The sequence below is a fragment of the Sturnira hondurensis genome, unplaced genomic scaffold, assembly GCF_014824575.4.
Source record: "Sturnira hondurensis isolate 20B ecotype Veracruz unplaced genomic scaffold, ASM1482457v3 Scaffold0016684, whole genome shotgun sequence".
NCBI classification, from domain to species: Eukaryota; Metazoa; Chordata; class Mammalia; order Chiroptera; family Phyllostomidae; genus Sturnira; species Sturnira hondurensis.
This window is the reverse complement of record NW_028089315.1, coordinates 2,098,223-2,123,503: the sequence shown is the minus strand read 5'-3', so window position 1 is coordinate 2,123,503 and position 25,281 is coordinate 2,098,223.

Here is a 25,281-nt window from a genome sequence, read left to right as displayed (position 1 = left end):
ACTTCCTTTTCAGTCCTAATCATGCCACCTGTGCTTTTAACTGAATCCTTCTTACTGCCTTTGAAATTCCCACTTCTCTTTTTCTTTATTTTCCTGCACCAGTCGTGCCCTCTCATTGTGTTCTTTCCATCTACATAAAAACATTCAAAGACACCCTAAATTTAAAAATATTTTACCTGATCCTGAGATTTTTTTTAAATAGTACTCTAAATTTCCTTATTTATCATGAAATTTGTCAAAAGATTGGCGTCCATTTGTTTATTCAAATTCCTTACCAGTTATACATATCTCCTTGTTATTCTTTTAGATTTTGTTAATTAGTTTTAGTTGTGGATTCTCCATGGCTACCTCTTTTTCTGCTCTGATTTATGGGAGAATATCTCCAGACAACAAGGGTGTCTCTTCAAAGAATTTCCCTATTGGAATAAACCTTCTAGATTCAAGTTCTGGCTCCACCCAGTATTAGCATATCAAGCTGGCAATACTTAGCCATTCTAAATCTCCAGGATCTTTACTGAGTTTCTATAAGGATTGCTTTTCTCAATTTTTACAGATCTTGAAAGAGTTATTGGAACAAAGGGCCAACTCAATGAAAATTAGTTATTATTAGAGCTTAGTTATCTTATTAATCCATCCCCTAGATGCAAAGGTCAGTAGTACCATCAGGAATTTTAATGAGATCAAACCACTAACACGTTGCTCTGCCCATGGCTGGTTGACAAGAAATATTGATGATATGAGCACTAAAAAATAAAATGTGGAAGTAGTCAAGCTTTTACAAGCACTGATTTATCTGGAAGTAGAGAAGTGGAATTGAACATTTCAGGATGAATCTTCATTGCTTTCTAAGTTTTAGACATTTTCAGGGGCATATGAGAAATTTCTAATTATGTATTTTATAACTTTACAATAAACATTTTATTTCATCAAAATACCCACTTTTCTGGAATTTATCATTATATATATATTTTTTAAATAATATTTTATTTATTTATCTTTAGAGGGGAAGGGAAGGAGAGAGGGAGAGAAATATCAATGTATGGTTGCCTCTGCTGAGGACACACAATGTATCGTGTGTCCCCTGCCAGGGAGTGGCCTGCAACCCAGGCATGTGCCCTGACTGGGAATCGAACCACGATCCTCTGGTTTGCAGGCCCGTGCTCAATCCACTGAGCTATACCAGCCAGGACTATATTTTTATTATTTCTTCTAAAAAACCACCATGCAGGCTTAACAGCCATTCTGTCAGTTTTGTATTGATGCTGCTACCGAAGGCTCTAGGGAAGATTTGTTTCCTGGCCTTTTCTAGCTCCTAGATGCCGCCTGAATTTTTTTAGTCATTGCTCCTCCCTCCATCTTCAAAGCCAGTAGCATACTCTCTTTGAATCTATTTTAAATCTTATCCTCCTGACTTCCTTTTTGATTATTAGGACTCTTGTAATTAACTTGGGCCCACCCAAATAATTCAGCATGATCTCTCCATTTCAAAATCATTAACTTAATCCCACCCTCAAAGGCAGACAAATGGGGGAAGCAGCTACTATAGCCTTTCCCCACATCTCCCCTCCTATGGGCTTTCTCTTGTGGTTCCCAAAATGCACTCACTGGTGAAGATGACATTAGTATCATCAAGAGAGAACTGTTTTTGGAAGTGAAGAAGATGGAAAGTTTGAGTAATCAGGGTGTAAATCACACTTTTTAAAAAAGAATTTATTTATTTATTTCTCACATGCCCTCATCCAGGGACCTGGCCTGCAACCCCCGCATGTGTCCTGGCGGCAAATTCATCTGGCAACCTTTTGGTTCACAGGATGATGCCCAATCCACTGAGCCACACCAGTCAGGACGCACATCACATGACTTAAAACTATGGGTTTTGCAGTAGAACAGGCATGATTAGTGTCTTTATTCCAACACATTGCTGTAAAGATTGTGAGATCTTAAGAAAGGTCCTGGTTTTGTGTACTAATAGCTATTAGTACCCTATCCTACTAATAGGATACTAATAGCAATTCTTTCTTCATAGGCTTGTTGACTATATTAAATAAAATAATGCCTGGTACATACAGTACATTTAATAAATAATACCTACTATGTTTACTAATATTATTACTAATAATATATTGATAGAGAACATAGAAATATAGTCTGTATTTTTGCCAATTCTCACCTTGTTTAGGTGAACAGGACTTTTGCTTCTTATGTATGTGTTATTATTTTACATGGTGGCCTATCTCCAGTAAACACCATGACCAAATGACATTTCCGTGGGGTGTCAGTCAGAAGTTTGCAATGAGTATGTTCACAATGAGCCATTTTCATGCTGTCCGTTTCAGGTGTGCTGCCAGATTGCCATCTTCACATTGCATCAAATGCACTGCAGTTAAGTTATAACACACTTCTGGGTAATTTGGGCCAGTAAACGAGACTTAGTTTGGGCATGAGTGAAGTAGAGACGTGAAGGTCATTTTTATTTCCATAGTTAAAGCTTAACCTAGAAAACATGTGAACAAGATGTCAGTTTATTTTTCTGGATAAAGCAAGTTAGTGCAGAATGCTCTTTGCTGCTAAGGTAACAAAATTCCATTTTCAGACTTTCAGTGGGTCACCAAGCATGCCACCATGTGTCTGGTTTTCAGTATCTCTAGATTTACGTTCATATTTACTATGTTGTTAAACTGTATTATAAAAGCATGGATTTAAATAATTAACAGCATATTTTTAACTTTATCTAATAATTTTGAATATCTACTTATTTCCTATTATCCAAAACACAAAGGTTAATATATATCCTGATGTAGGAGTTAGAAGCAGCCTAACATTAAGAGACACAGCCATGTTCTAGAGATACAACTGCTATCAGATTTTCATTTTCTTTCTGTTAACACCAATCATCTCAGTGACTAATATGAAATGCTAACAGAAATTGCAGGAAAAATTAAAGGTTTTTATCAATTTAAAGGGGCGGTGTTAGTGTGTCATTTTACTTATTTAGTAAAAATGTATATACAAGTTGCAGAGATTTTTCAACTTTAATCAGGTAGTGAGTTCAATTAATCATGAGCAGTTGCCTAAGTCCTAGCTGTAGCATATGAAAACAAACAAATGTGGACTCTGCCCTCAAGAGCTTGCAGTCAAACTAATAGATGTGACATAATCAATGACAAACAATTCTACAGAGTTGAACAATGATAACTAGAAAAAATGACTATATGCCTTATTTAAAAACTGGAGGAAATATGAGCATGATACAATGACTGGCACAGTATTAGAGAAGGACATTGTTTCCTAGGCAACGGGTTAATGTAGGAAAATATTGAAATACAATGTTGAAACAAATGGGTAGGAGTCAGATTATAGATATTATGATATCCATAAGTTTACCTATAAAAAGCCAACATCTGTAGCTTTTAATGAGCTAAAATGTTTATATTGAATTTAACATCAAGGATGTTTTTTGTCTAAATTAGAGAAACAAGCTATTCAGAAAATATATCTATGATGTTTCATTATTTCACAGTGTGGAATAATAATTCACTAGAATTATTTTCAGGGAAGATATTCTCTGTGACAAATGTCATCTGACGTTAGGTCCTAGAGACATAAAACCAAGGAGGATAAACCTAGATATTGCCGAGCAGAGCAGAAACTATAGGACTGAAGTCCATGAAATAGGTGTTTGCAGAACAGTGCATTGTGACAAGACATCGAATTTCTTACTTAAGTGCCCAGCAGAGCTCTCAGTGCAGTCTAACAAGTGTCAAGACTTCTCACTGACAGAGACATAGTAAGAGTTAGCCCTGTTAGGAAGAAGAGTAAGAGAGAGGTTAATGCATAAGAGCCTATGGGCTAGGGTGAGCAAGAGATTTGCAAAGAACTGGATTTTGAAACGAATCAGTATTTCTCATAAAAAGTTTATGGATATGATGAAGAGAAAAATATATAGTACTAAAATGCAGCAACATTTGATGAACTTGTTAGTGTATGTTCTATTCAAACAGTGCTGCTTTGGGAGAAAACAGAATGACTGCTCATAATTTACTGTTGAGTGAATGCATATGGGATTACAGGTCGCTGCTTGCCCCATTTTTGTTCAGTTCAATAGCTCGACAAGAATTTACTTAGCAGTTAACAAGAGCTCTGCATAGCACCTGCTATAGGAAATGTTGGGATGGAAAAGACACAGTTCTCGTACTCAAGAAACTCACCGTCCTGTGGGAGGGAACATATATCACAGGAAGTTCAACAGTGTGGGCTCTGTGGGAAAGGTCAGACTGTGAACTGACTTCTGAGCACATCAGGCAATTGGAGCAACTGTGATGGATACATTCTTATCAACAGAAGACAGAGATTACCGATTAGAAAAGCTGGTGCATAAGCCTCATGAATTTGCCTTAATAGGGAATTTTTATATTAACTACTACTTGGATGAAGAACTAAAAGTCTGCTCAATAGTAAGCCCCATAAGGTCACAGGTAGCATTATTATCTGACTGGTTCCAGGCTCCCAACACTTAGAGGAAAATAAACAAAAAGCTAACAAATAATTTTTTAAATTATATAGGTAGGTGAAACCAAACTAAGATACGTTGATGAATAATGAATTAAAATTTAAAAACAAAATTTACATGTTAGAGAAAAGTAACTTAACATAAGGAAATACATTTAAGGTAAATATAAAGGCTTATATCGACTTTATATAATCAAATGCTCAAATACAAAAGTAGAGGGATCACATGAAATAGCAACACTTATTCAGTATGAATCCACATTGCGTTGTGGTTGTCAGAGAAAACCAAGATATTGTTTAGATTGAGGCACCGTATTAAGACAAAAGATCATTTGATTCCACTCAGTACATTTGACAGGTTATTTCTGGATAATCTTGACTAGTTGTTAAGTGCAACAACTTTAGGAGGGACATTAACAAAGCTAAATGTTTGTTGCCAATCAAGACAACAGTGAATAGAACAATTACGTAATGTAAAAGAGGAAGTGGCCTACTCCAGTTCCGAGTTTGTGTGATTCTACAGAATTAGGAAACTGATTTTCATTGCACATGCTAATTCTATCAAGAGAGATAACTTCTCTCTGTCATCCCTGAGGAGCCTTGGGGATTAATTGTGTTTCTATAACTTAAGAAGACAAAGACAGCCCTGGCTGGGGTGACTCAGTTGATTGAGCCCTGGACTGAGAAGCAAAGGGTCGCTGGTTTGATTCCTAGTCAGGGCACATGCCTGAGCTGTAGGCCAGGCCTCCAGTAGGGGGCATGATAGAGGCAACCATACAGTGGTGTTTCTCTCCCTCTCTTTCTCCCTCCCTTCCCCCATCTCTGTAAAAATAAATAAATAAAATATGTTTAAAAAAAGACAAAGGCAAAAAACCTTATGAAGAAAATGTGAATATAGTACTTCTTTTTGCAACTATACCTTCTTGCTTCAATTTGGATTCAAGCCTTTGTTATGTAATCTTATTTATTGAGTATAACTTTTAGACCTTATAAATTTAGAATTTTAAAGTAGATTTCACATACCTAGGTAAAGCCTAGCATTACAAAGAAACTTGGTTTCCATATTCTTATCATTTGCATTTCAAAAGAAAACTGAAAAGTAATCTTAAGAGTCAAAGATGCCTTGGTTCTTAAAACATTCTGACTCAGAGAGGAAGAGCTTTGATGTTCCTGCATAACTGTTGTTGAAGGAGGTGGGTGATGCCACCCAATGGCATCTGGAGTCCTGGTGTATTTGAGTACATTTTCCCCTTCATATTCCCTAAGGAAAAGGTAACCAGCTCCTACTCTCGACCGACCCACTGGCATTGGATTAATGACAATCTGGTCATTGTTATGCATATTTGAAAATAAATGTTCCCACTGTGGTTAATAATTTTATTGTCCTGAAAATAAAATTTTATTAGTGTCATAGGTGCCCATAATAGGTTTTAGATTATATTAAAACAATCAAGAAAAGAAAGAATATTTATTTTCTATAGTTTATTTTTTCTAGCTCGGAAACAAATAAGACCAAGTTGAGAAACTGAAATATGATGAGAATAATATAATTAAAAATATTTAAAATGTTGAGAACAAAAGGTGAGATCTGAACATGGATACAATGTATGGCTACAAAATATGGAGAAGGATGCTGAAAGCAACTCTTGCAAAACACACACACACACACACACACAAACACACACACAACCAACTTATAAAAGGTGTCCTTATACAACTTATAGTGTCCTTTACCTTAAAATATGCTTTTTTATTTTGCTGGCACTATGAAAATGTGTACTGAGGGGATGAATATAAAACTTAAATAAAAAAAATAATGGGGCCCTGGCTGGAGTAGCTCAGTGGATTGAGCACGGCCCTGTGAAGCAAAAGGTCACTGGTTCGGTTCCCAGTCAGGGCACATGCTTGGGTTGCGGGCCAGGTCCCCAGTAGGGGACACATGAGAGGCAACCACACATTGATGTTTCTCTTTCAGTCTTTCTCCTTCCCTTCCCCTCTCTCTAGAAATAAATAAATAAAATATTTTAAAAAATAATGGGGATAACTGTAACTGAACAACAATGAAAAAAAGAAAAATGAGTCTGAGCCACCAACCACAGTTAAAGTCACATATTTACCTACCTTGTGTTTGCATCTTTGTCACTGGATATGACTAGTGGAAAACATACACCAAGTGCTGTTTTGTCTGACTTGAAGTGTCACTAAAAAGGGGGGGGAGTTCTTTTTGCTGACCAACAAGGCTACTGTATTTTCCTGATTCGTTGACTCTTTGTATGCACCTCCTCCTTTTGTTAGATGACTTTACGATACTTTCTTCTCCTTTTCCAAATCTTAACAATTTCTCTTTATCCTTACTAGAGTTTAAGATGTATTACTTTGGATGAGGCATCCATGATCTCAGTGGATGTCAATCCCTATGTGGCAAAACAGCTGCACTCAGAAACTGACAGCAAGGACGTAAGACCACTCCCTGCTGGATTTGTGGTTTAAAACTGACAGACCAGCTCCCTTCAACATGAGAACTGATTCTGCCTTTCTGTACATGCGTCATTATACATTCATTGTAATTCATCACTGTGCTAAAAGGCATGCTCAGCGCTGCCATGATCTGAAACAGAAAGCATGTAGAAAGACACAAAATGGCCAAAGGAGCTCTTCAGAGAAATCTTTACCTCTTTCCCAGAAAGATTCTGAATGTTCCTCCCCTTATTAATTTATCCCCAATTAAATGAACCTCATTAAAGGAAACAAATTCTGCATAAGTGAGGCTGCTCTGTGGAGTAGCCTACCCTTAGTCTCAATGTTTCACTAATAAACTAACTTGCTTTCACTTTCATTGCTATGCTGGCTTGCACTTGAATTCTCTTCTCCATGAAACTAAGAAGCATAGTGGGTCATGGACATTGGGTTCTCGAACCGCCAGAACACCTGCATCATCTCCACTTATGCATATGTTACATTCCCTTCCCTTTGCCTACCCAAGAAATTGGTTCCAGCTATTATTCTCCCCTCTCCATTCTGCATGAACATGCTGTTTTATTTTTCCCATCTTAAGAAAAAGGATCTTGATCCTATTTTTTTCTTCCAATTACTACTTCATTTCCCAGCTTCTCTTTACAGCAGAATGTCAGAGCAATTGGCATTATTCACTGTCCTTAATTTATGTTTTCCTCCCAATCTCTCTTAAGCTTTGCTCTAATTGTGCTTTGAACTCAGTGAAAACTCTGAGGGAACTGCTTATTAAATCTACAAATCATCGTTCACTGTCTTCTTGATTTATTAGCAGGATTTGACACTGATGGTCACTCCTCTCTGGGACCCTTCCCTTACCACACTCCTGGTTCACCACACTTTCTGTTTTCCTTCTGCACTTCCTGGGGCTCCTCTTCAGTGTTATTTTCCTTGGTTGTTCATCTTCCCACAAGCCTCCTGTATTCTGAGGACTCAGATCTTACCTTGGTTTCTTCTCTTCTCTGTTTACACTTAGTCTCTTGGGAACTTGAAACAGCTTCGTGATTTAAAATATTGACTATATACTACTGGCTTTTAAATGCATATCCTCAGCCCAGATTTTATATGTACAACTGTTGAAAAAATAGGCTGTGATATAAAATAAAAAAATGTTTATTTGACCAAAGGAGGGATTGTGATATTGGTCATTTATTCAGGAAGCAACCTGACTCTACTGCAAAGAGAACACAGAAAGGCAACAGGCCCCAAATGGAGTCCCTTGAAACTTAAATGCAGGTTCAGCTTCCCAGGAAGGCTATCTTTAACAGTCAACGTGAAATTACTTGGTCAGTTCTGGTGAGATAATTCAGTCAAGAGGCCCCTTCGGGCAACCTTGTTGGAAACAATACATTTTTTGCTAATAGACCATTCCTTTCTACAGATCTATGGTACCCCTGCCTGTTTGCTAGGTGGGGTGCTGTCAAATTCATTAATCCCTGAAGAAAGACAATTTGACCTTTAACTAACTCAGCTGAATTTTCATTTTTTGGAATGTATACCTCATATCCAATCTTCCAGAAGATTTTCTTTGCTCCGTTATTATAGTAAGTCCAGAATGTGACCACATTTATTACCTTCACTGCCGGTGGTCAAACACCATCCTCTCTTCCTTGTATCATAGCAGTGGCCTCAGTTACAGCTTTGCTTCCACGTTAGCCTCTCCATGGGCTCTTTTACAATGTAAAAGCCAGGGGGATTTATTTTTAATCCTCACCTGAGGATATGTTTTAATCATTGACTTTAGAGAGACAGAAAGGGAAAGAGAAAGAAACATCAGCGTGAGAGAGAAACATCCACTTGTCCCCTGCTTCACCCCAGCTGAGGATCAAACACACAGCTTAGGTATTTCCCCTGTGAAATGAACCCACAGCATTTGGGTGTATGGGACGCCTCTCCAACCAACTGAGCAACCCGGCTAGGGCAACAATGTACCACGCAGAGGGGTTTTTAAGAAATGAAATAGATTGTGTCACTTGTCTGCTTAAAACCCAGTAGGGCCACTTAAAAGCAAACTAATGGTTGTTTCTTGGATAGGCAAAATATTTCTTAAAATGTCCTTTTAAAATTAACATATTGAGCCCTGGCTGATGTAGCTCAGTGGGTTGAGCGCGGGCCAGCAGACCAAAAAATCTTGGTTCGATTCCCAGCAGAGGATTCCCAGTCAGGGCAGATGCCTGGGTTGCAGGCTAGTTCCCAGCAGGGGACTCACGAGAGGCAACCATACACTGAAATTTCTCTCCCTCTCTCCTTCTCTTCCCCTCTAAAGATAAATAAATAAAAAATCTTAAAAAAATTAACATATTGATGCATTATCTGTATACTAGAATTTTGCCATGATACATATACACACACACACACACAAAGTCATTGGAGGTGAGGAATAGGTAAAATGCCTTTGGCTAGTTTTCAAGAAAACTTAGAGGAAAATAAAAAGCTATGAAATTAATGTTATTACATTATTTTTTCATAGTTTATTGGATATTCTATTTCTTGAGAAACAGGAATTATTTCCGATCTTGCCTTGATCTGGAGCTTAGTGGTCTTTCACAGTACCAGGTGGAGCAAAAGTAGGTTTACAGTTGTGAATACATGCAACACAGAGTTCATTCTTGTATTATTATTTATTACTGTACATTTTCCATACAAACAACTGTAAACTTATTTTTGCCCTGTCTTGTATATACTCAAAGAATATTCATTTAGTAATGGGCTGGGTTTTTCAACAAAAATCTCAAATGTTCAAATAGTTGCAGACAATAGAGTGACAGTTGTTCAATTATTTCCAGAAACTTTATGCTTTTCTTTTAAGATTTACAGGAATACTGTTATACAAATGGAGTTTAATTTGAAAATACATTCTTTAGTCCTATTTATATGGCATAAAGAGCAGTATTTTGCCCTTCCTGGATTGGACGTAATTGTCTCCAGCATTTGTTTTCAGATTCAGGAGATCCTTATTTTTCAGCACCTATGTTCTGAAATTAATCACTTTTAACTGTAAATGAATTTGCATTAGAGACTGTAATTTTCTACAAAACTATTTGGAAAGCATGTTTGAATACTTGATTTCATCTTTTATAGCCTAGTACATTTCTTTCTCCTATTTTAAAGAAAATAATTAAGTTTTTAAATTTCCCATTTTACATCAGAGCTGAAACTACTAGAAAATTATTCTTGTAACTTTCATTTATCTGTGAGTTTGTTTTACACATTGCATTGTTGTAACAGGGTGCAGCCAAGGGGTGGGGGAGCAAATGGGGATTTGGAATGGGATCCAGAACTCAAGGTGTCCAGGATATATTAGAAAAATACATAGGATGTCCCCCCGCCACTTCCCCCCCACAGGTTTGAGTTGGTGAAAGGAACAGATGGAGCAGGACCATGCAGAGCTGTTTTGTACAGCCACAGCTTTGCAGCTAACCTCTGGCATGGTCATTTAACATGTCTATAACCTTTATCTGGCTTCATGGATATTTTAAATAGCTGTGGCCATGCTAGGGAAATAGAAGTGATTTCCACCCAAGATGTAACTAGGGGGCAAGCTCCCCCTGGTGACAGCGCCTGTCTGAGAGCTTGGAAAAGATTGGCTCCATGCCATGGAGCCACTCCTGCTTAGACTTACAATGGCAGCCCAGTAAACCTGGAAGAATTCAGGAATGCTGGCCCGTGTAACTGATTGTAGGAGGAGTCGGAGATGGGGCTGCAGAGGAAGGTTGGTGTGGGGATTGAAACTCAGACACAGCAGCCATGCAAGGAGAGAACCAGGTGGCTTTGGCAAAGTGGGGACCCCTGCAGCTTTGGCGAGTGAGGACCACTTGGTTTGGGGTGCTTCTTTCTGCCATGTGGCTTAGGAAGCAGGAGAGACTTTGCCTGGAAGAAAAGGGATGAAAGGACTCTTGCTGGTGGGTCATGAGAAGGTGCCACATGGTTTTGGATTAACTGGAGTTTGTGGCAGTGACACAGCTGATGGTGCTGGGAGCCCAAATCATGGACTTCTACTTCTTCTCCTGAGATAAAGTACCCCAGACCAGGGCAGAGGGAGAAGGAAGGACTGTGTGCCTCTGTGGGTATTCTAAAGGACTTTCATATTTTTAAAAATATTTTATGTATTTATTTTTAGAGGGAAAGGGAAAGAGAGGGGGAGAGAAATATCAATGTATGGTTGCCTCTTGTGCATCCCCTGCTGGGAACTGGCTTGCAACCCAGGCATGTGTCCTGACCAGGAATCAAACCAAGGTTGTTTGGTTCGCAAGCCCGTGCTCAATCCACTGAGCTACACCAGCCACAGTGGACTTTAATTTAATGAAGACATTAAGTCACTACTCTAAGTCTGTATAGCTTTAGATAAATATTTCCTTTTCTTTTCACAAATCTCTGTCATTGAGAGATGTCTTTCCTCTGGCAGTGGGCATAGCAAACCTAGTGGTGGGGGGCTTTCAGTAATAGTATATCATACACCCCCCCCCCCTTGGGTCTGTTCTGTAACATTGTCAAGAAAGTTCATATACTGAAAACCAATTTAAAAATTATGGCCATAAAATGTTCAGTACATAAAATATCTTTTAATAAAAATATAAGAAATCAGTGTGCTAGAAAAGCATAAATATATGTATATATAAATCTGTATATAAACATTTATATATATTTTATGTATATACATAATAATAATTTAAAATATTTTTTTGTTTGTTTGCTTGTCATGAGTTAAAGGAACATAATTATGTTGGCAAGAATGTGGAGTAACTGAAACTATGATACACTCCTGCTGAGAGTATAAATCAGTACACACTTTGGGAAAGTGTTTGGCTGTGTGTATAGTCAATGACCCAAAAATTACACTAAGAGAAATGTATGCATATGTTTAAAGAAAGACATTACAAGAGTATTCATGGCAACATTATTTATGATATTCAAAAATTGAAGAGCACTCAAACCACAAATGTTTATCAATGCAAGAATGGATAAACTATAGTATATCCATACATTGCTCTTACTATCTCTCTCTGCATATAATTTGAACACAAAATTAAACCTACATAGAGCAATATAGATGATTAGATTAACATAATTTCAACTGCAAATAATCTAAATGCAAATGAGCATATGTTGTATGATTTTACTTTTATAAAGTTAGAAAACAGACAAAATTAAGCAATGGTATTTAAGTTAAAATTCTAGATACTCTTTCAGAGGTTAGCCAGAAATGGTATTTGGGGTGGCTGGTGGGCTTTGAAGTGATCATAGTTTTCTCTTCCTTGCTTCAGGTTACACAGGTTATATTCCATGTGTGAAATTTTATTAAACTATGTATGTTCATGATTTGTCAATATTTTTTATGTATACTGAACTTTAATAGAGCAATTCATAAGTCAATGATAATGAGTATGGTTTGTCAAGAAAGGTTAGTTGGATGACTGACTACTAAGTGGTCTCATTGCATGCCAATAGTTTGTTATAATTTATTCATAGTTCAGCATTTGGTCTTCATTAGAGCCCTCCATGTTGAATGGAATAAAGGATGCCAACACACATTAACTAAACTCACAAGATCCTGATGAATAAACAAGAAGGTCAATATATTAATTGACTATGAAGAAGTCTATTTTCCAATAATGACAATGTTAAAACTCTCTAGTTAGGTTATAACTTTCATTATCATTAAATTATAACTGAAAGGTTGCTTAGTAACTATAGAATGAAAGTAAAGTGAAGCAATACGAGGGATTTTTCATTTAGACCATGGTGACACTCTGTTATGCTTTCCTATTGCAAGTAGAGTTTTTGTCTCTAATAGGGACATATGGGTCCCTCTACACATCCATTTAGTGTCTCTGAGTCTGAAGGGTACCAGGAAAACTATGCCACCTCATATCTGTTAGACTTCCTTTTTCTTACTGTCAGGCTCTGTGTTTTTCTCATGTTTATGAAAGTTTTTTTCCATAGAATGCAATGCATTATTATGCTTATTTCACTCCGACATGATCAAGGTATTTTGGTTTTTTATTACTTTTTATTTGTTTATTTAAAATGATTTTTTTAACTCAATTTAAAAAATTGGGGCCATACTATGTGATTGTTACTCTTCCTGTATCAGCAGTATGAACATAAATTAGTTCAGGAATATGAGAATAAATTCTGTTTTAAGAACAGTTCTTTAAAAAACCTATCCTACTTTTTGACAAGTCCTAAAACACAGTAGCATCTTTAGCAATAATGGCAAAATCAGAACAGAATAAATTACAAATTCTCCTTGGGAGAATCTCAGGCTTTTCAATGAGTTTGAAGAGAGACATGAATAACTGAAAAGTCCGTTCCTGCTAATCATCACCTTTTACTGGTATATTTTTAAACTCAGAGTAACTATGTGGGTCAGACAAAACAAAATGAGGATGGATTATAATTCACATACTGCTGCTTTCACATTTTTCTAAATATTTCCCAGAAGAGTGATTTTATCAGCCCAATGTGTAGGTTGTATTGATGAATTAGAAAAATACAGGTATAACTTATTTCTTTATTCTGAGCTACTTACATACAAGTCAGTGGTACAAGTCAGCGGGGGCGTAGCATAGTTTTCAAGCATGCTGACAGCTCAACAGATTTCTTTAAAATTTTACTTTTTATTGACTTTTTTTTAAGAGAGAAAGAAAGAAACATTTGTTGTTCAACCTATTTATGCCTTCGCTGGTTTGCCTCGTGCATGTGTCCCGACTGGACACTGAACTTGCTACCATGGCGTATCAGGATGATGTTGAAAGCAACCTGGCCTCAACAGATTTTATATGGTCAAACTAGAGCAGCTAGTTAAAAAGGCATTGAGGGCAAAGTCAGAAAGACTAAAAGGCCAGCTCTCTGTGGTTAGGGAGCAGAGGGAAGAAACAGGAAGAACACATACCAGTTAATATTTTGAAAAATGATCTCACCAGCTCTGGCTGGTGTGGCTCAGTGGATTGAGTGCTGGCCTGTGAACCAAAGGGTAGGTGGTTCAATTCCCAGTCAGAGCACATGCTTGCATTGCGGGTCAGGTCCCTAGTAGGGGGCATGTGAGAGGGAAACACACATTGATGCTTCTCTCCTACTCTTTCTCCCTCCCTTCCCCTCTCTCTCAAAATAAATAAATATAATCTTAAAAATGGTCTCACCACACCTGTGTTTGTCCTTTCTAAGTTTTACATGTATATTTGACTATAGTTTTGAAACTTGGTTATTTACTGTAACCTCTCTTAACTGGCATTTTTATTTGGATTTTCATACTTTGCTAAGAGTTACATCAAAACCTTGAGAGCAGAAATTATTGCTCAGTCTGTTTTTGATTCTTTCATGGCTCTTGACAGTGTTAGTCACAAAAATCAGTCAATTAATACATACGTATTTAGATTTCCGTCTTTTAAAATAGGAAAATTGGCTCCTGGGAACAAGGGGAAGAGGATTTCATGATGCAGCAAAATAATGCTATATTTTTCCTTGCTTTATCTTTTCAGAGCTATTCAGAAATTTAGAAATTATGTCCCACCATCATACCCTATTTTATTGCTGTGGAACTGAGACTTAATTTTGTAAAAGGACATTTCCAGGTTAACAGTTTACTTTTTATGGAATTGGCTCTAACCCCTTGTCCTGTCTAAAATTAGATATGTAAAGTATTATTGACATCTGCATCATTCTCATACTCCAAATACATCTCAATAAAATTGTTTTTATCTTCTTGTTGGACTAAATATAATAAGTAGAACTCCAACCATTTTGGGGAATCTTGCTTATTTCTATCTCTTTGTTTCTATTATTCCTTTAAGAGACTGTGCTATAATAGCTTATCTTTTGTTGAGTTAGAACCAAAACAAAAGAAAATCATATTATTTCAGTAATTTCGTAATTATTTTTCTTTTTTAAGAAATTTTTAATGGCATATGAGAAAAATCTTGATTCTTTTGTGTTCTTTCTTTCTCCTTTATCCCTTCCTCTTTTTTAAAGAATTTTTTAATAATGAAATGCTTAAATTAAAAGTGTTTCATCTGTCCTGCTTATATCAGATTATAAAAATATATCAAATTCTATGGTTTATTAAAATAATTGCTCTAGCAATTTTAGAAAGAGGATTTTTATTAAAGAACTTCAAATATCAAATAAGGAATCTGTTTTTTGAAAAAAATCAAGAGTATAATCATTTATGATTACAGGTATTATTTTTCTTCTAACTTTCAATTTATGTCACTGTAAAAGAAATCTACATTTTCCTCCTGGATGGAATTTCTTTACTCATAGTGTCTAAAAACAACCAGCATGTAATGTTTCAGCTATTCTAAATCATAGCTGTACTCTAAATGCAAAGCCCATTTATAAACTAATAGAAATAACCATCATTTCTCAAATGCCCGATTATGACAGTGAATTCTTTCTTATTCTTATAAATTAGTAGTCATCTTATTTCCCAGGAATAAACTGTAATAGTAATGTTAAATGTAATTTTCTGCTGGTAGACTATTAAATAAAGGTAAAAATTGTCATGTTTGCTGATTATATAGTTTAATATTCAGCTTCATGTGTCCTTTCACAATACACATATCGATATTATATATGATCATTATTTTTGTGTGGAATACATGAAAGACAAGATAAAAGGGATGTTTTGTGGAGGTCAGAATAAAACAGATGGCAGTAATCAAGAATTAACTCCGTGAAAGGCATATTAAGCATCAATGTAGTACGTAGGATTTCCTTTTTTCTTTCTTTTTCTTTCTTTTTCTTTCTTCTTCTTTTCTTTCCCCTTCCTTCCTTCCTTCCTTCCTTCCTTCCTTCCTTCCTTCCTTCCTTCCTTCTTGCCTGCCTTCCTTCCTTCCTTCCTTCCTTCCTCTCTCTCTCTCTTTCTTGGGAGGAACTGCATCAAAATATCATCTCAATTTGACCAACACTTGGCACTTAATTTCTGTGAGACTTGAAAGCTAAGCCAACCACATAGTGAGTGCTTAAGTGTGTGTACCTGAAGTCCTACTGCTACTGTTCAAATTAAACTTAACAATTAATTAATTTGCTACAGTAAATTCAAACCATTTTCTCCTTTTGCCTGCAGAAACCATACTGTAGTTTATCCCACCTACTAATTAGTCCTACAACTGGCTTCAGAGACTCACAATGCATGAAATTATTGATTGATGGTCATGTTTTGAATACTAGCCATTATACCCATAGATTACCATACAGGTCACCCAAGAATGACTGTCTTTGTCCTAGGGCTGAGCTCCAGACATGGTTGGAAAAAGTATGGCTCTTGTTCCATGGATGAAAAAAGTTGCTGAATAGTTGTGCTGACCCAAATTCCCAGTAATCTGCCCTCAGTAATGCTGTGGGAAGTACTTTAGGAATGTACTATCCTTCTGAAGTCACTTGCGAGCAAACTGAATGGCTGAGGGGGAAGAGTTACAGGAGAATTGTTTTCCTAGTGGTACTTCCTTTAAAGCCACCTGAGAAATACTAGAAGCTGGGAGCAAGTGGGTATGGTGGTTCCAGCTCAGAAGCCAAGTAGCAAAGAAACTTCACTACAGCAACAAGACTCATACAATATGGGATGCAGGAGTTTGGCATTAGTGAAACTATCTGCTTCAGAAGCTTAATAAAGGAACGGCACAGGAAGAGGAGACAGTCCCTTCCTCCTTCAGTGTCTCTCTGAAGGAACTAGGAATTGATGAAAAACCAAGTGGAGACAAGTTTACCCTTAAAAGATTCAACTGAAACAGCTAATAGCAGTGACCTTTGGCTTTTTGGGCAAAGGTTGATCGTCTTCAGTCGCCACAGCTACCGCAACAGAGAATGACATCTTTTGAACCTGGAGGTTGCAAGTACAGAGTTCTTGGCTGGCAGGGAAGATTGAATTTTAGAGGAAAACCCTAGAAGTTGGAGAACCACAGATAGGAAAACACCCAAAAGATGAGAATAATATCTGCCTAAATCTCCTGATTGACCCTAAATTTTGCTGGGTGGGAATCTGTAGGTAAAAAACAGTCACAAACCAGAGAGGAATCTATTCTTGAGAGACAGGCCTTGCAAGTTGCAGTACAAGGCTAGATCCTACCAGCCAGAGATGGCAGGGGCAGAGCCCTGATGGACGTAGCAGCTGGAAATTTAAGGGGAGCCCCCGACACAGAGGAATCACAAAGAGAGTGGGCTCCCAATTCTGCACATACATTTTCACCAAATCCTTGGCTGACCCATGTAGGCTCCAGCCGATTCATACATTGGAAATGTAAAGGACCTAGAATAGAAAAAGGAATTTTGAAAAATAACAAAGGTGTAGAACTTACACTACTGATTTTCTGACATATAAGGCTAGAGTAATACAAACAGTGTGTTAGTGGCATGAACAGGGACATGACAAGCAAAGGAACAGACCTTAAAGTGTGGGGAATATGTTAGTAGTTAATTTTAATAAATATTTCAAGGTAATCAATGTGGAAACAGTAGTCTTTTTAACAAATGGTGCTAATGACACTATATTTTTCATATAAAACTGAATCTTTATCTTACCCTATAAACAAGTATTAATTCAAAATTATCATGGATCTAGATATAAAAGCTAGAAAATATATTGCTAAAATAAAAAAAAATGTAAAAGGTAATGCAATAAAACAATGACAGTTTGTTATGTTGGACCAATGAATGATTTCTAAGGTAGGACCCAAAAAAGCAAAGCAACTAAAGAAAGAAATGATAAATTACATTCCATAACAATTAAAAAGTAAGCTACACCTGGCTGGTGTAGCTCAGTGGATTGAGCGTGGGCCTGCGAACCACACGATCGCGGTTCGATTCCCAGTCAGGGCACATGCCTGGGTTGCAGGCCAGTTCCTGGCAGGGGACTCACTAGACGCAACCACACATTGATGTTTCTCTCCTTCTCTCCTTCCCTTCCCCTCTGAAGATAAATAAATAAAATCTTTTTAAAAAAGTAAGCTACAGATTGGGGAAATATAATACATATGTCTGAGAAAGGAATGCATCTACAACATATAAATATGTATTGGTAAAATAATAAGATGATAAAACTTCCTGTTAAGAAGATGTGTAAACTATTTGGACTGCCACTTTGTAGCAGAACATACGCAAATGGCAAGAAAGCACATGAAACATTATTAATCATAAGGAAAATTCAAAATTCCAGTGAAATACCATATTCAGCCATTTAAATGGCTGTAACTAAGAAGTCTGACACTATCACACACTGTCATGAATACAGTGCCACCGGACTGTTGGTGCACAGCTAAAGAGAATGGAAATGCTATACTTTGAAAAAACAGTTTGGTGGTATCTTACGAAATTAAATGTGCACTTACTATATAAGCTAGCAGTTACATTTCTATGTATTTATAAAAAGAAATAAAACTCTTGTCTATGAGAAGACTTCTACAGAACTATTCTTAGCAGTTTTATTCTTATTAGCCAAAAACTGTAAAAAACCCAAATTTTCAACAGAGAAATGCATATCTATACAATATAATATTACAGAGAGGTAAAAAGGAACACAAAATTGATATCTTCAACAACGTGAACAAATCTGCAAAATATTACACTGAACGAAAAATCCAGTCACTAAAAGTGTTTAGTACCCTATACAACAGCAGGGATGAAACTGGAGACTATTATGCTGAGTGAAATAAAGCCAGTCAGTGAAAGACAAATACCATATAATCTGACTTGTAAGAGGAATCTAATGAACAAAATAAACTAATGAACAAAACAGAACCAGACACATGGAAACACAGAATAGACTGACAGCTGCCAGAGGAAAGGAAGGCAGGGGGGATCGTGGAAAGAAGGGGAAGGGACTAGTCAAAGAACATGTATGCATGACCCGTGAACATGAACAATGGTGTAGGAATGAACTGTGGGGGGGGGTGGGCTGGACAGAAGAGGGCAAAGGAGTAAAAATTGGGACAACTAATAGAATAAATAAGGATAAAAAAGTGCAAACTGTGTGATTTGTTTATGGAATATTCTGAAAAAGACAAGCTAACATAAAGTGACAGAAAAGGGTTTAGTAGATATCTGGGAATGAAGGAGGTGGTAATTTATTGCAAAGCAGGCATGAATGGACTTTTGGAGTTACAGAAATATTTTATATCTTGATTTTGGTGTGGTTACATGGATATATAATTTGTCAAAATGTATTGAACTAAGTCTGGTTGGTGTGTAGCTCTGTGGATTGGGTGTGGGCTTTGAATCAAAGGTTGCCAGTTCAATTCCCAGTCAGGGCACATGCCTGGGTTGCGGGCTAGGTCCCCAGTGGGGGCCATGTGAGAGGCAACCACACACTGATGTTTCTCTCATTCTCTCCCTCCCTTCCACTCTCTCTAAAAATAAATAAATAAAATCATAAAAGAAACATTAAATGAAACACTTAAATAGGTATATTTTACTATATATAATATATATCTGAGTAAGTTAATGGAAAAATAGATGGCTAGAGAGGATAAAAAATTTATCCTAAAAGAGGATAAAACATTTAATTTTTATTGTAATTACTACCATTATTGTTAGCATTAATATTGTAAAATCCTGAGCTTTCTTGGCAAGAAATAGTTGATGAAGTTGTATTGATTTATTTAATTGATTGATTGACTTAATATGTTAGTAAAATTTGGTATACAATATCTATACCAAAATCATATTGTAAAAATCATATTGAATACATTAAATTATAAAGGGAACTTTTGTTAAAATTTCTTTTTCAGGAAAAGTAAGTATGGAGCTGAATCCTAATTTAGTTCAATATATTTAAATATAAATATAAGTAATAACATAGCTACAGAAATAGATGTATAAAGTATAAATTGCCTTAGGGAAGGGAAGGTTAAAAAAAATAAAGAGTTGAACTGAAAGTTAGTAGCATCTAAGCCACAGTGATCCCAAGGTTCTCCAAGTAGTTCTTGAGTTTAACATTCAATTACATCTCACATCACTCCCGGCAACAATCATCAACTCAATTAAGGGAAAATGGAAGAGAAAGATGAATGAACTTCCCAGCTGCCCAGGGCTTTACCAGTCTCTATCAGAGCTTGGATTGCTTGATTCGAATGAGACCTCTTGACTAAGTGCCAGTTGCAAAAGTACTAAAGATAATAAGCAATTAATTTGAAAATTATCTACTGATTGAGTATATTTAAAGGGCAGGCCCTCCTTTTCAGAAAAATAGTTCTTGTTTTATATAAAAAGTATTATTTTGATAAAAAAGAGAGGTCTTTTAAAAATAGCTGATGTTTGAAGAGTTGGACTTAATCAGTACTTCACAGAAAAATGTATGGAGCACTTCTAATTCTTGACCTCGTGCAGAATTCAGAGAAGGGGAGGAGTACTGAAATTAGAGGTTGATATCGAAGAGCCTGGAATGATGGTGGAGATACATGGAATGGAGCCGCTGTTTGCCTGTTAGCCCTGCCTTCTCACATGCAGAATCCAATATAAAGCCAAGACCTTGGGAATCTATCAGTTGGCACTAACATAAAAAAAACATGTTTAGAGAAGATGTGATAGTTATCTCTGTTTCTTGCAAATAATGCTTTGTGGCATCGTCCTCTGCTGTAGATGAGGCAGTGCCAGCCATGCCTATACTGCCCCCTTTTGGAAGAAGTGTGTGGAGGAAAACCTGGGTTTCATAAGTTCATCTAGGGCTGATCTTTCCTGGATCAGACTTAATGATTTCCTGGTGCTTCTAGAACACATGGCTTTTCTTCAGTGTTCTTTGCATCAGTACTACCTGGATTAGTTTTGTATCACTGCTGTAATAAATCACTGCAAGTGTAATAGTGATTAAAACTACACAACTTTATTTTACAGTTTTCTGGCCAGAAGTATGAAATGATTCTCACTGGGCTGAAATCAAAGTGTCAACAGGGCTGGATTCTTTCGGAAGGACCTAGGGGAGAATTCCTTTTCTTGCTCTCCAGAGGCCGCCTGCATTTCTTACCTTGTGATACATTTCTCTGTTTTCAAAGCCAGCAAGGTCATCCTCCTCACATCTTTCTCTGGATCTTACTTTTTTGCCTCCCTATTCCACATTTAATAGACACTGCGATTACATTGGGCCTACTAGATAATTCAGGGTAATTTATTTCCATTAAGATCAGCTGATTAGCAACTTGAATTCTACGTGCAACCTTAATTCTGTCTTCTATGTAATGTAACCTAGGGATTAGGACATGGATGTCTCTGGCAGGCCATTATTCTGCCCACCATAGTGACTCTACTAAGTGATGTGACACTGGCCAGCAGTGTCCACCGTATTATGGATGAGATGAGACAAACTCACATGGACTACCCAGTCCTGTGGAGGAAAAGGGATGGCATGGCTACTCTCTCAATAGGAGAGCACCCTGACCCTTGCCTTGACAAACTTTTATTGGCTTTCTAATAGCATACATCAAAGAAGGTTTTCACTCATTATGCTTAGGTTTGCTTTAGGTAATTACTTTTTACAGGTATCAGGGAAGGGATGTTATTGATTACTTCTTACAGATTAACAAGGAAGAAATGTTTCAAATGCAAGGGAACAACAAGAGTCATAGTCTAATTACACTTCAATCTTTAGGAGAATTAGCACAGACTTCAGGAATTTATCTTAAAGATATGCAGCAAGCATTTTCTGCCTGAACTCAGGGTGAGGGAGTTTTAGCAAGAGCAAGTTACAAAGCAGCCTAGTTATAATGCAGGCTTGATCTCCCACGGGAAAACCTCTCCGAGGGTATGGTCCTGTGTGCCAACTCCCTCCCCACTGGTTTTTCCATGTGGGTGCTGAGCTACATTTCCACACCTTTCGAAACGGTTCCCTACAATTAAGGAGCCTAGAATGTCACATGTGAGTTCATTAACAGGGTGGAGCAAAAGTAAGTTTAGTGTTGTCTGTGTGGAAAGTAACACAACAGTTAGTAAATAACAATACAAGGATTAACTCAGCATTTCCCATACTCATGACTGTAAACCTACTTTTGCCCCACCCTGTATTTTCCCAGTCCCAATCTAGCTAGCTAAAAACTCAAAGGTAAGTCAAAGATTTTCACTTACACTCTAGTATATTAAATTATGATTCTCATTAACATAAAGTGCTAATTGGAAAATACTGAAGAAAGGAGTCAACTGGAGAATGTATAACTGTGTGCTAGTAAAGAAATATCTTAGTAGCAGTAAACACATATCAGGATATCATTGAGGTGAAAGTAAGGTTCCCGAGCTTTTAAGAAGCACTGTGAATTTTCTCTAAGTGTGAAAAGGTTCTAATTAGTGCAATGACGCATCTCAAAGCATAAGTCCTGAACAAACAATAGGCTACATACGCAAAAAAGGAAAATAAATAAAATAAAAAACAAAATTCGTGCTGATTGTGGAAAAAAACAATGTCCTAACCCGAGAGCTATTAAGGAATTTCATCTTTATCTTTTGAGTGAATTGATTGACACCCTATCGCTGAGACAGTGTGTGTGCAAGAGAGAGATTTGAAAAGAATATGGTGTAAGAAATAAACTCCAGCTCTCTTTGAAGATGGAGTAGGTCAATCATATGTAATAAAATTTTCCTTCCAAATATTAAACCTATGAAGAACCCTCACAAATATTCATCTTTAATAAAGTATCTGCGGGATGATAATTTCTGTGTCTTGGGAAGCGAGTACTTATAGCTATGATTTCCAGGGCAAGAAAACTATTATAAAGAGATAGTACTTAAGGATTGAAAGTGTTTTTCTTGTTTTCAAATGACTTTTAGTTGCATTTTCCTGTGTAACGAGGATGGAACGGTAGGCATCATTATTGCTCTTGTTACAGGATGAAGAAACTAAACCTCAGAAAACTTCAGTGGCCTGCCTGACTTAAAACTCCATGTTTTAATGAACTTTGGTTGTTTTCTCTTTCCACCATGCCATTCATTTCTATTTTGGAGGAATGCTAGTGAGATTTTCAATGTCGATGTTTTAGACAGGTGGATTAGCAATTAGATTTGCCATGATTTTGGTTTGACACTATTGAGCAGAGTTAACCTTTGTAAAGGAAAGGCACCTTAACAATTTTCAGATTTGAGACATTTTTTTAATTGAGAAAAAGGACATACAAACACAAAACACATGAAACAATGTTCTTTATTTTTAAAGGTTTGAAAGATTTTACTTGTATTTATCTCTGATCAAGGATTTATTTATTTTTTTGTTATGAATTGTATTTGTTTTGTTGTTGTCATTCCTGCCTTCTGGTTCGGTAGATCAGAACCCGGGCACAGCATGGCGCAGCTGTGTGTAACCCGTGTTTGGAGTCTCAGAACGCTGAAATCAAGGTGTCATCAGGCTTGTAGTCTTCACTGGAGGTTCTCCACATGTAGGCATTTCCAAGCTGGTGTGGGTTTTTGGCCAAATTCGGTCCCATGAGATTGTACAATGGAGGTCCCTGTTCCCCTGCTGGCTGTCAGCTGGGGGCTCCTGTTAGTTCCTGGAGGCCTTGCTCTGGCCCTCACATACACCACCCCCATCTCAGAGCCAGGATGTTGAATTCTGCATGTGCTTGGGGTCCTTCTGACTTTTCATTCTGCCACGCTTCTCTAATTCAACTCAGAAAATCTTCTTGGCTTTTAAAGACCCTCCCAGGTAATCCAGGATAATCTCTCTATTGTTAGGTTTATAATTTTAATTATACCTGCAAAGTTCTTTTGTCTATGTAATTTTAATGTATTCACAGGTTCAAGGGACTAGGGCATGGGCTACCTTTAATCTTTGAGGGGCCATTTTTCTGCATACCACATTGATATATAAAAAAATCCAGTTACAACAATGAGTTTGTAAAGTATTAAAAGTTCTGTTTCTGACTACCCAGTTCCTTCTTTGGCCACTCCTTGGAGAAAACTCTGATAATGTCTCATGTAGTTTTCTAGAAATATTTTGTGCAGACAATAACAGATAACGTATACCCAGGGCATGGTGTTGTATTTAGCTAGCTAGATACTAGTTTTTAAATTGCTGGCTTTATAGTATACATAATTTTTTTGTTTGTTACTTTGTTTTTTTTAAGCAACAGAAATTTATTATTTCACAGTCTGGAGCCTTGAAGTCTGAGGTCAAGGTGTGGGCGGGGTTGGTTCCTTCTGAGAACTCTGTGGAAGAATATGATCCAGGCTTTTCTTGACACACACTATTCAGCACCATGCTTTTGCTTAGCAATGTATAGGATATTTTTTTAATGAATGACATTCTGACCTGGCTTTCAAGAGAGTATTTTTTTCTCAGTCTTCATTCTACTTTTAAAAAAATATCATAAGTGTGTAAGGAGAGCTATTTAAAAAGTCTTATAATTTGCTGTTATTTCGAAGTGCGAATCAAGATATTGGTACAATCAGAGCAAAGATGAAATTTAATCTGAAACTGAAAGTGATACTAAAATATGAATGTAGAATGTAGATGATGGACAAAAGAAACAGTGAAGTTTTGGGTAACTAATAAAAATAGGTACTCTAGGTTTGAGAATATTGAACTTATTTTCCCTCTGGTTCTATTATTAAAAGCTCATTGTATTAGACTGAAGATTGAATAGTGGTAGTCAGAAATGAGTAAAGATACTGAGAGTACAAAAGATAGGTACTGAGAGTACTGAGGCAGAGCCTCGGGCGAGGCAAAGGAGCTGTACCTGAAGCAGTGTGGTAGGAGGGTGCAGGTGGGGGTAAGCTGTTGGACCCTCTCTCTTGTTGCCTTGTTTCCTTTCATTCCCAATAATAACATTTCTTGCCACAGGCCTGCTACATCGAAGAATTATCTGGATCTCTGTTACTATATTATATTACCTCTTGAGACTTCAAACACACAGAGTTGTAGAATTAAGCAGTTCTTTCTATGGAATTGACATTTATTAAGTAAATCCAGAGATAGATCTTGGCCTCACATTTTCTACCTTCAACTTGTATGAAGCACTTTTTGTCTTAGTTTTTGTTCTCAGCATTGTTAAGTATGAAACAAAGTAAGGGTATTTTTATTGTTAAATTGCCCAATGCATTGAATATTAATGAAATCATTTTGAGAGAACATGGAGTCAAGAATATTAGTTATTCTGATTTATTTTCATTTTTTTGGTGAATAAATTAGATTCTTTCCGTGAGCATGAGGTGGGGACAATTTTTATCCTCACAGTCCATACATTCTCTTGGTGAACTACTAAGATTTTAGTGTAGTGACTTGGAGCAGAGACTGTGGAACTACATGGGTTTGAATGGCACCACTTGTTATCTTGCTGTTGAAATTTTCACACC